A 10,931-nucleotide genomic window follows, 5' to 3' on the forward strand; every position below is an offset into this window, starting at 1 on the left:
CTTTCCAGATACTCATAAATCCTATCCCTCAGTACCCTTTCCATTACTTTGCCTACCACCGAAGTAAGACTAACTGGCCTGTAATTCCCGGGGTTATCCCTAAGCTTCCATCCTAGCTCCCTGAATTTCTGCCTCAAGTCTCTTTGTTCAGCAACACTCCCAAGGACCTTACCATTAAGTGTATAAGTCCTACTAAGATTTGCTTTCCCAAAATGCAGTACCTCGCATTTATCTGAATTAAACTCCATCTGCCACTGCTTCACCCATTGGCCCATCTGGTAAGATCCTGTCACCTCGCATTTATCTGAATTAAACTCCATCTGCCACTGCTTCACCCATTGGCCCATCTGGTCAAGATCCTGTTGTAATCTGAGGTAACCCTCTTCGCTGTCCACTACACCTCCAATTTTGGTGTCAGCTGCAAACGTACTAACTGTACCTCTTATGCTTGTATGCAGACAACGTACAAACTCCACACAGACCGTCGCCTGAGGCTGGAATCGAACCTGGGACCCTGGCGCTGTGAGGCTGCAGTGCTAACCACTGAGCCACCGTGCCACCTCATGGTCAGAGCCAACCTGGCCAGCCTAGGCAGCCTTGTTTCGAGACAAAAAACACTGCAGATGCTGGAATCCAAAGTAGACCAGCAGGAGGCTGGAAGAACAAAGCAGGCCAGGCAGCATCAGGAGGTGGAGAAGTCAATGTTTGGGTGTAACCCTTCCTCAGGACTGGAGCCTTAGCATTTAAATGGGATGGAATAGTCATGTTCAGATGGGCCACTGTCATCAGAGATTGGACACATGGTTCACACAGTGACATACTCCCAGGCAGCTGGAGGTGTTATGAGTAAGAGGTATCAACACTCAGAGTCATAGAGGTGTTCAGACCTTTTAGTCCAACTTGTCTACATTCTCTAAACTAATCTAATCCCATTTGCCAGCACTTGACCCATATCCCTCTAAACCCTTCCTGTTCCTATATCCATCCAGACTCAGTGAGCAAAGTACTCCTATCTGACAGGGGCTCTGGATGGAAGACTGCACATGTGTTTAACAAGAGTAGATAACCTGGTTTAGCTCAGTTAACCAGATAGCTAATTTACAATGCAAAGTGACTCAAACAGCGAGGGTTCAATTCCTGCACAGACCGAGGTGTACTCAGGTTGAACTCAGCCCTCCCTGAGGTTAAACCACCACCAGTCGTCTCTCTCTGATGAGGGAGCAGCCCTATGGTGGTCTGGTAAGATTATGATGATGTTACCTTGACTCCCAGGCAGCAGGGATTGCTGAACCAGGAGGTCTCAACACTCAATGAGCTGAAGTACTCCGAGCTGACAGGGGCCGCAGTACCTGGAGGGCTCTACACAGTACCTAGTGGGCGGCACGGTGGCACAGTGGTCAGCACTGCTGCCTCTCAGCGCCTGAGACCCGGGTTCAATTCCCGCCTCAGGCGACTGACTGTGTGGAGTTTGCACATTCTCCCCGTGTCTGCGTGGGTTTCCTCCGGGTGCTCCGGTTTCCTCCCACAGTCCAAAGATGTGCAGGTCAGGTGAATTGGCCATGCTAAATTGCCCGTAGTGTTAGGTAAGGGGTAAATGTAGGGGTATGGGTGGGTTGTGCTTCGGCGGGTCGGTGTGGACTTGTTGGGCCGAAGGGCCTGTTTCCACACTGTAAGTAATCTAATCTAATCTAATACATGGTTAATTGGCAATGAATGGCCTCATAGGAGGGGCTCACAGTGCAACATTGGGAAAGCCGAGTCAGCTTGAGGATTTGGGGGGGCACTGACTGTAGGGTGGAGAGATCCGAACAACCGTGAGGACTCTATAAACTACTGGAGAAGTGAAGCATTCCCAACCCCTGGGTAAACTGTCATTAGAGGACAGGTATCGTTTCATTGGAGGCAGTTCAAAGAAGGTTCACAAGAATGCTCCTCTGGGGGCTTGGTCACACCACTTGTCAATCACCAGGTTTACTTGTCCATATTTAACCTGAGTCGAAAAGTGTGATGCCCGAAAAGCACTGCAGGTCAAGCAGCATCTGAGAAGCAGTGGAATTCACATTTCAGGATTAAGCCCTTCTTCAGGAATGCAGGTGAGACCACTTCTGGGTCTGTCCTGTCGGTGGGGCAGGATATATCCAGGGGTGATGATGGTGGTGTCTAGGACATTGTCTGTAAGGTATGATTCCGTGAGTATGACTGTGTCAGGCTGTTGCTTGACTAGTCTGTGAGACAGCTCTCCCAATGTTGGCACTAGCCCCCAGATCTTAGTAAGGGGGATTTTGCAGGGTCAACAGGGCTGTTTCTGCTACTGTCTGTTCTGGAACCGAGGTTGATGCTGGATGAATCGGTTTTATACAACTGAATAACCTACTGTTGAGAATCAACCACATCACTGACTCTGGAGTCACATGTAAGCCAGTCTGGGTAAAGATGGCAATTTAGAATCATAAAATCCCTACAGTGAAGAAAGAGGCCATTCGGCCCATTGAATCTGCACTGACCCTATGAAGATCATACCATCCAACTCACCCCATTCCCGTAACCCTGCATTTATCATGGCTAATCCATCTCATTTGCACATCCCTGGACACAACATTTATCATGGCCAATTCACTGAACCTGCACATAGGGTTATACAGCATGGAAGCAGACCCTTCGGTCCAACCAGTCCATGCTGATCATAATCCCAAACTAAACTAGACCTGCCTGTCTGCTCCTGGCCTCTAAACCTTTCCTATTCATGCATCATCCAAATGTCTTTTAAATGTTGTAATTGTACCCACCTTTTGGATGTAGGTTTGCTCGCTGAGCTGGAAGGTTCATCGCTGTACCTACCTTTCGGCTGCAGGAGGGAACCGGAGCATCTGGAGGAAACCCACACAGTTTACCTCCCAAAAGGACGTGAGTGAACCAGGTGGGTTTTTATGATAATCAACAATGATCACATGGTTATCATTAGAATTTCAATACCACATTTAAAAAGCAATTCAATTCCACACTGGGATTGAAATCAGGATCCCCTGGTCACCTTGGTGTATAGAATGCTCAAGATTAGAGTAGTGCTGGAAAAGCACAGCAGGTCAGGCAGCATCCGAGGAGCAGAGAAATCGGGCAAAAGCCATGTTTCAAAGAGATCATTAATGTTCTTCAGGGAAGGAAATCTGCCATCCTTCTCTGGTCTGACCTGAGTGTGACTCCAGACCCACTTCTGTTTAGAATGCTCACCCAGTGACAATATCATAGCACCCGTCCACTCCTCTGTTTAGCCCATCAGTCAAATGTGCGCTCGCTACAAGAGTAATTGAACCTGGTTTTCCTGTCCTGCTGCCCTTTCTCCCAAGCTCTGCAATTTCTAATCACAATGAAAGGTGTTTGTATTGGCCTCCAATGTTCTCAGTTGTTTGTGGGGTGATGTAATGGTATAGTAGTGCTGTTACTCAGTTATTGGTCCAGAGCCCATGGTTCTATTTTTGTTTCAGATTTCCAGCATCTGCAGTTCTTTGCTTCAAATAGGAAGGATACATCACCTGACCACCCCCCCCCCCCCCCCCCCCCCGCCCCCAATGCACTGGAAGAGCTTTCTATACTGGAATGAAACTGCCTTCAATTATAAAAATTCATCTGGATGGCTAATGTTCTTTTGGGAAGGACATCTGTCATCTTACCTGATCTGACCTACATGTAGTTCCACAAAACAATAAGAAGTGGGAACAGAAGCAGGCCATTCGGCCCCTCGGGCCAGCACCACTACTTGACAGGATCATGGCTGATCCACATTGCTGACATCCACTTTTGGCCCTTTCCCCATTACCCTTAATTCCCTGTCTGCTCAAGAATCTCTCTACCTCAGCCTTAAATATACACAAGGGTTCTGACCCCACAGCTCTCTGTAAAAGGAGTTCCAAAGACTCAGAACTCTCTGAGAGAAGACTTACCTCCTCATCTCAGTCTTAAATTGACACCCCTTTATTCTGAGACTGTGCCCTCTGGTCCTTGACTCAGCCATGAGGGGAAGCATCCTTTCAGCACTTCCCCTCTCAAACCCCTTAAGAATCGTATGTGTTTCAAAGAGATCATTAATGTCCTTTAGGGAAGGAAGTCTGCCATCCTCCTCTGGTCTGACCTCCATGTGACTCCAGACCCACAGCAATGGGATTGACCCTTAACTGTCCTTCAATCAGGCAATTAGAGATGAGCCTCACCAGTGATATGCTATGAAAGAGTGAATGGTTTCTGTTGTTTTGCACATTCAGTCATCAAGAAGGTGGTGGGGATCTGGAACTCACTGCCTGTAAGGGTGGTAGAGCCTTAAACCCCCTAACCTCTGGCATGTGTCACTTGCAATGCCAAGCCATACAAGGCCATGCACCGAGAGCTGGAAAGGGATCAGAATAGTTAAGTTCTTGTTTTTGATGGCGCAGACTCGATGGGCCGAAGGGCTTTTTTTAATGTCCATTTGTCCATCCGGACTGTAACGTGGCTCTAAGTGGATACACCCTTATCAGATATGCATTCCTCCAATACCATCCTCTGGCCCGTCCTTGATTTTCCTCATTTTGCCACTGGCAGTCATGTCTTCAGCTGCCTGGACTCCTGAACGTTGGAGTTCCTTCCCTGATCCTCTCAGGGGAAGAACCTCCTCAAAGCGAGTCACTTTGACCAAGGGTGGCATTTCAGCCACTGGGTGGCACAGTGACAGAGTGGTTAGCACTGCTGCCTCAGTGCCAGGGACCTGGTTTCGATTCCACCCTTGGATGACTGTACGTGAGGAGTTTGCACATTGTAGGATAAAAGGCTGGCACAACATCGAGGGCCGAAGGACCTGTGCTTTACTATTCTATGTGCGATTGTCCCTGTGTCTGTAGGGTTTTCTCCCATAGTTCAATGATGTGCGGGTAGGTGGATTTACAATGGGAAATGCAGGGCTATGGAACTGGGGCTAGATGAGACACTTGTTGGAGGGTCAGTGTAGACTTGATGGGCTGAACAGCCTGTTTCCACATTGTTATAGATTCTAACCTCATGGTTCCTGTACCAATGTCTCCTTCTGTGGCTCAGCACTGAGTTATGCTTGTTGACCCACTTGCATATGTCTTGGGATGCTTTTCTACATTGGGGTGGCTATATAACTGTAAGTTTCTGTTGAAACACATGACAGAATTATCTCAGAAGGGACCCTGATAAATTCATTCTAATTTAGCCTCGCCCCTACTGAACTCATTCTCGCCCACCATGAAATGGGTTGAGTTGGTCACATATTAGACCAGTAAGTACGAATTACCATTGACAATTGGACCAGCGAAAGATAGGAATGAAGCACTTTGGAGGTTTAAATGTGAAGTACTTCAAACAGGATATTTCATGGAGACTCAGGGTTGTGGAGCAGTAATGGCAGTTGTTATTTAATCAATTGATTATTTAATAAAATGACAAAAGTGCCATTTATTTTCAGTCGTGGTGTAGCTAAGTTGATGGAGAATATAAAAGAGTGAGGACTGATTTGCTTAATGTGGTTTGAGCTGTATCTTTTAAAGCTGAGATGCACAAGAATCAAAAACCATAGACAAATCTGCACATTCTCCCTGTGTCTGCGTGGGTTTCCTCCGGGTGCTCCGGTTTCCTCCCACAGTCCAAAGATGTGCAGGTCAGGTGAATTGGCCATGTTAAATTGCCCATCATGTTAGATGCATTAGTCAGAGGGAAATGGGTCTGGATGGGTTACTCTTCAGAGGGTCGGGGTGGACTTGTTGGGCCGAAGGGCTGTTTCCACACAGTAGGGAATCTAATCTAATCTAATCTAAAATTGCAGCAACAGTTTGAGTTACCAAGTTAGGGTGGGAAGATTCCTGGATGCCTTAGTTATGAGATCTGCTTCCAACAAATCTATCAATCTTTACACCATCAAAATGTTTCTGAATGCAAAGGGAATGAAAGGAGGAAGTGTTGTTTTTATCTTGGGTTGTTATGTCACATCCATGGGTTTGGTTCCAAGGCAGACTGGACAAGGAGAAAGCAAGATCAAGAACTCTCTTCAGACCTAGGCTTCTATATCAGACTGTGTATTACAGATTAAGGTTAATGTTACAATACATGGCATTCAGAGATATATCATTGATGTAGCTCTAATCATCTTATAGAGTCATACAGCATGGAAACAGACCCTTCAGTCTAATTTCTCATTATTGACAGGTTTCCCAAACTTAACTAGACCCATTTGCCTGCGTTTGGCCCATATCCCTCTAAACCTTTGCTATTCGCATAGCTGTCTAAATGTCTTTTAAATGTTGTAACTGTACTTCCCTCTACCACTCCCTCTGTTAGTTTATTCCATTTATGCATCCTCTGCCTGAAAAGATTGTCTCTCAAGTCACTTTTAAATCTTTCCCTTCTCATTTTAAACTTATGCTCTCTAGTTTTCAACTCCCAAATGCCAGGGAAAAGATCTTTGCTATTCACCTTATCCAAGCCTCTCATGATTTTATAAACTTCCACAAAGGTCACTCCTCAACCTCCTATGCTCCAGGGAAAAAAGTCCCAGTCCATCTAGCCTCTCCTTATAACTCAAACCCTTCAGTCCTGATAACATAAATCTTTTCTGCACGCTTTCCAATTTAATTGTTGAAAGACTGTTCCATAAACCCTCCTGGCTAATGCTTGTTGGTCTACTCCACATGCTTCTGTGCATGTGTTTTGAACATTCACAGTTAGACTTCAGGCTTCTGACCAGCTCTCCATGTGTTTCTCTCTTAGCTCCACACACACTGTGCTATTTAAGCCCAGTGAGGTGTAGCTCCATGACATCATCGCAAAGTTGCTGCAGGATCCCAAAGCCCTCACACAACAGCATACTCCTGGGAGTTTTCCTCCTGGGTGTGTTTTCCTTGTATCATCGTCTTGGAGATTAAGTTTAATTCTTGAATATTATGTTGCAATAGAGGTTTTACAGCATGTCCATTCTGGTTATGAAACATCCATGTATTAGATTACTTACAGTGTGGAAACAGGCCCTTCGGCCCAACAAGTCCACACCGACCCGCCGAAGCACACCCACCCAGACCCATTCCCCTACACCTAACGCTACAGGCAATTTAGCCTGGCCAATTCACATAACTCTGGGAGGAAACCAGAGCACCTGGAGGGAACCCACACAGACACAGGGAGAATGTGCAAACTCCACACAGTCGGCTGAGGCGGGAATTGAACCCGGGTCTCTGGCGCTGTGAGGCAGCAGTGCTAACCACTGTGCCACCTTGCCGCCCACCTATTCCTATTCTAATCCTATTATCCAACCTTTGGGCCCTTGGCTTGTATGCTGTCGTATTTCATGTGCTCATTTAAATAGTCCTTACCATGTCTTGATAGTTCCTGCCTGCTAAATAGTGAGTTCTGGTTGCCAACACCCTCTGAGTGAAAAGGTTTCTGCTTCAAGTGCTGTCAAACCTTCCTGATCTTTACTTTAAAACCGTATCTCCTGGTTATTGATACCTCTACTAAAGGGAAAAGGTTGTCCCAATCCATCCTGTCCATAGCCCTCAAAACTTTGTACCCCTCAATCAAATCCCCTCACAGCCTTCTCTGCTGAGCCTATCTAGTTTCTGTTCAGTGCTGAGTTACTCCAGGCCACATACCATCCTGGTCAATCTCATCCACACCGTCTCGAACACAATCATATCCGTCACATTGACTGGCATCTCAAACTGCACACACTACTCCAGTGAGGGCCTAGCTAATGTTAATGTTGGACTATAACCTGGTGTTTTTAACCTTGTCCACCCCAGTCCAACACTAGCTCTCCCACATCAAATACGCATCTCCTTTACAACCTCCTCACTGTTGTGATCAATGCCTGGACTAATCCTTAACCAGCTTATCTACACCTCACCTGCTGCTTTCAAGGATTTATGGACATACACACCAACGTTCTTCTGTACTTCCTAGAGTCCTGCTGTTCAATGTGTGTCCCCTTGACTAATTGGTCCCTTCAAAATGTACCATTTCTCACTTTTGAAGATTAAAGTCCATTCAACCCATTTGACCAGCCCTGCTATATTATTAGAACATAAAACATAGAAAAGTACAGCACAGAACAGGCCCTTCGGCCCACAAAGTTGTGCTGAGATTTAACCCTAATGTAAAATATAGTAACTTAACCTACACACCCCTCAACTCACTGCTATCCATGTGCATGTCCAGCAGTCGCTTAAATTCCCAATGACTCTGCTTCCACCACCACCGCTGGCAACACATTCCATGCATTCACAACTCTCTGCGTAAAGAACCTACCTCTGACGTCTCCTTTATACCTTCCTCCTAATATCTTCAAACCATGACTTCTCGTACCAGTCAATCCTGCCCTGGGGAAAAGTATAAGTTAAAAATCACACGACACCAGGTTATAGGTCAACAGGTTTATTTGGAAGCACTAGCTTTCAGAGCACTGCTCCTTTGTATTATTCGAAGGCTTTCCGTCTTGCTGTTTACCATGTCAGCGAAGTTCATGCCACCTGCGAAATTGTTGATCATACTTTCATGTTTAGAATGTCAAATCCTGGGGATTTAACAATCTTGAATACCATGAGTTTGTAGCCAACTCACCCAACTCCACCCCCCCCCACTCCAGTTTTTCTGTCACTCTGCCAGATAACGACAAGCAATCTTAGTAACTCGACACAGGAAAGTGCAGAGGGTCTTGACATCTGATACACCAATAACCCAAAATAGCACTCACTCTCCCAAATATTTATCCGTGGTCCTTTACCCTGTCCAACATTATTCTGCCTGTCCCTCCACTGTCTGGGTGATGGGAATTTCAGGTGGTTCTCGAATTTGCAGCAGCCTTGCACTTTTCACCATGACTTCACTTTCAGACTGGATATTTACAGTTGTCCCGCATCAGTGCAGTGGTGCACAGGAACCTGCTCCTCCTCTATCGTTTTGCTTTAAGTGTAATTGTCTCTCCATATGAGCAGTGGACATCTGCAAGTAGCTAAAAGTGGCCATGGTGGACCGCAGGGAATTTCCTGGAGGGTTATGTGAGTCAGTATCAGTCTGAATCTTCCGATACAGTCCGAACATGGATTACTGTTGGGTATTGGGAATCCGAGGGGTGTCCCAGTGTGCATGGAGGTGCCGAAATTGTCTGGGAATGTTGATTGTCTGATGGGTTTGTTTACACTCTCTAAGACTTGACATGAAAGGGGAACCTCAGGAGGCCATTCAGCCTCTCGGGTCTGGTCGACCATTCAGTAAAATCATGGCCTGACTTCACGTACCTGCCTTTGGCCGTATATTTGGGAGAGTGAGTGCTATTTTGGGTTATTGGTGTATCAGATGTCAAGACCCTCTGCACTTTGTTCAAAGTACTTGGGGAACAATTGGGAAAAAGGGATTGAGTTGAAAGATCAGCCATGATCATATTTAATGGTGGAGCAAGCTTGGAGGGCCAACTAGGCCACTTCTGATCCTAATTGCAATGTCCTCAGCTAATGGAAGCAGTTAGAGGGCCAAACAAACCACACAGGCACCTGTGGCAAAGCCTGCACAACCTAACGGGATACAAAATGGAGGGTCTGTGTCCGTGCTGTCTGACTTGATGTCTCTGTGAAGTAGAACAAGATAGCAAACAAAGACACATCCCTCCCTGGCACACTCAATGCTTTCTGTGCTGGGTTTGAGCAGGATGCCAGCCTGCCCTGACAGCCCCTTCACACCTGTTCCCTCGGTCATTGCTGCAGATGTTAGATTGATCTTCCTGGGAGTCAAACCGAAGAAAGCGACGGTCGCGGAGAGTGTTCCTGGCTGAGCACTTAGATTCTGTGCAGACCAGCTGGTGGATGTGTTCACTGACATCTTCAACCTCTCCCTCCTACAAGCCGAAGACCCCACCTGCTTCAAGAAGACCACCATCACCCCTGTACCTGAGAAAGCACGTACAATGTGTACAATATCACCCAGTGGCCCTGACAACCATAATCATGAAGTGCTTCAAGAGGCTGGTCATGGCCCATATAACCTCAGTCTCCCAGCCTGCCCCGATGCTCTGCAATCTGTTACATTCTCATGTAACAGGTCTACAGTGGGCACCACTCCTTGTGTCCTATACTCATCCTTGGAGCACCTGGATTAGAAGAACACCAACATCAGGTTCCTTCTCATCAAAATACAGCTCCATCTTCAATACACCATTGTCCCCTCCAGACTGATCTCAGAACTCCGTGACCTTGGTCTTGGCTCCAATTGGATCCTCAGCTTCTTGTCCCACAGACTGCGATCAGTGAAGGTGGGTAACTGCGCCTCCTCCACAATAACTGTCAACACTGGAGCCCACTGCATTCTCAGCCCCCTACTGTATTCCCTGAACACTCATGATGTGCAGCCAAATTCTGTACGAATGCCATCGACAGGTTGGATTTGGATACTGGGGAATGAACCCGGTCAGGTGTTAGATTTGGAGGTAGGTGAGCACTTTGGCATTAGTGACCACATTTCGGTTATGTTTACAATAGAAATGGGCAGGGATAGGTATATACTGCAGGGAAAGAGGCAATTATGATGTGATTAGGCAAGATTTAGAATGCATAGGAAGGGGAGGAAACTGCAGGGGATGGACACACTTGAAATGTGGAGCTTATTCAAGGAACCACGACTGCAGGTCCTTGATACGTATAAATAGTCATAGAGATGTACAGCATGGAAACAGACCCTTTGGTTCAACCCGTCCATGCCGACCAGATATCCCAACCCAATCTAGTCCCACCTGCCAGCACACGGCCCATATCCCTCCAAACCCTTCCTATTCATATACCCATCCAAATGCCTCTTAAATGTTGCTATTGTACCAGCCTCCATCACTTCCTCTGGCAGCTCATTCCATACACGTACCACCCTCTGTGTGAAAAAGTTGCCCTGTAGGTCTCTTTTATATCTTT

This window comes from Chiloscyllium plagiosum, chromosome 12, assembly GCF_004010195.1.
Source record: "Chiloscyllium plagiosum isolate BGI_BamShark_2017 chromosome 12, ASM401019v2, whole genome shotgun sequence".
Classification (NCBI taxonomy): domain Eukaryota; kingdom Metazoa; phylum Chordata; class Chondrichthyes; order Orectolobiformes; family Hemiscylliidae; genus Chiloscyllium; species Chiloscyllium plagiosum.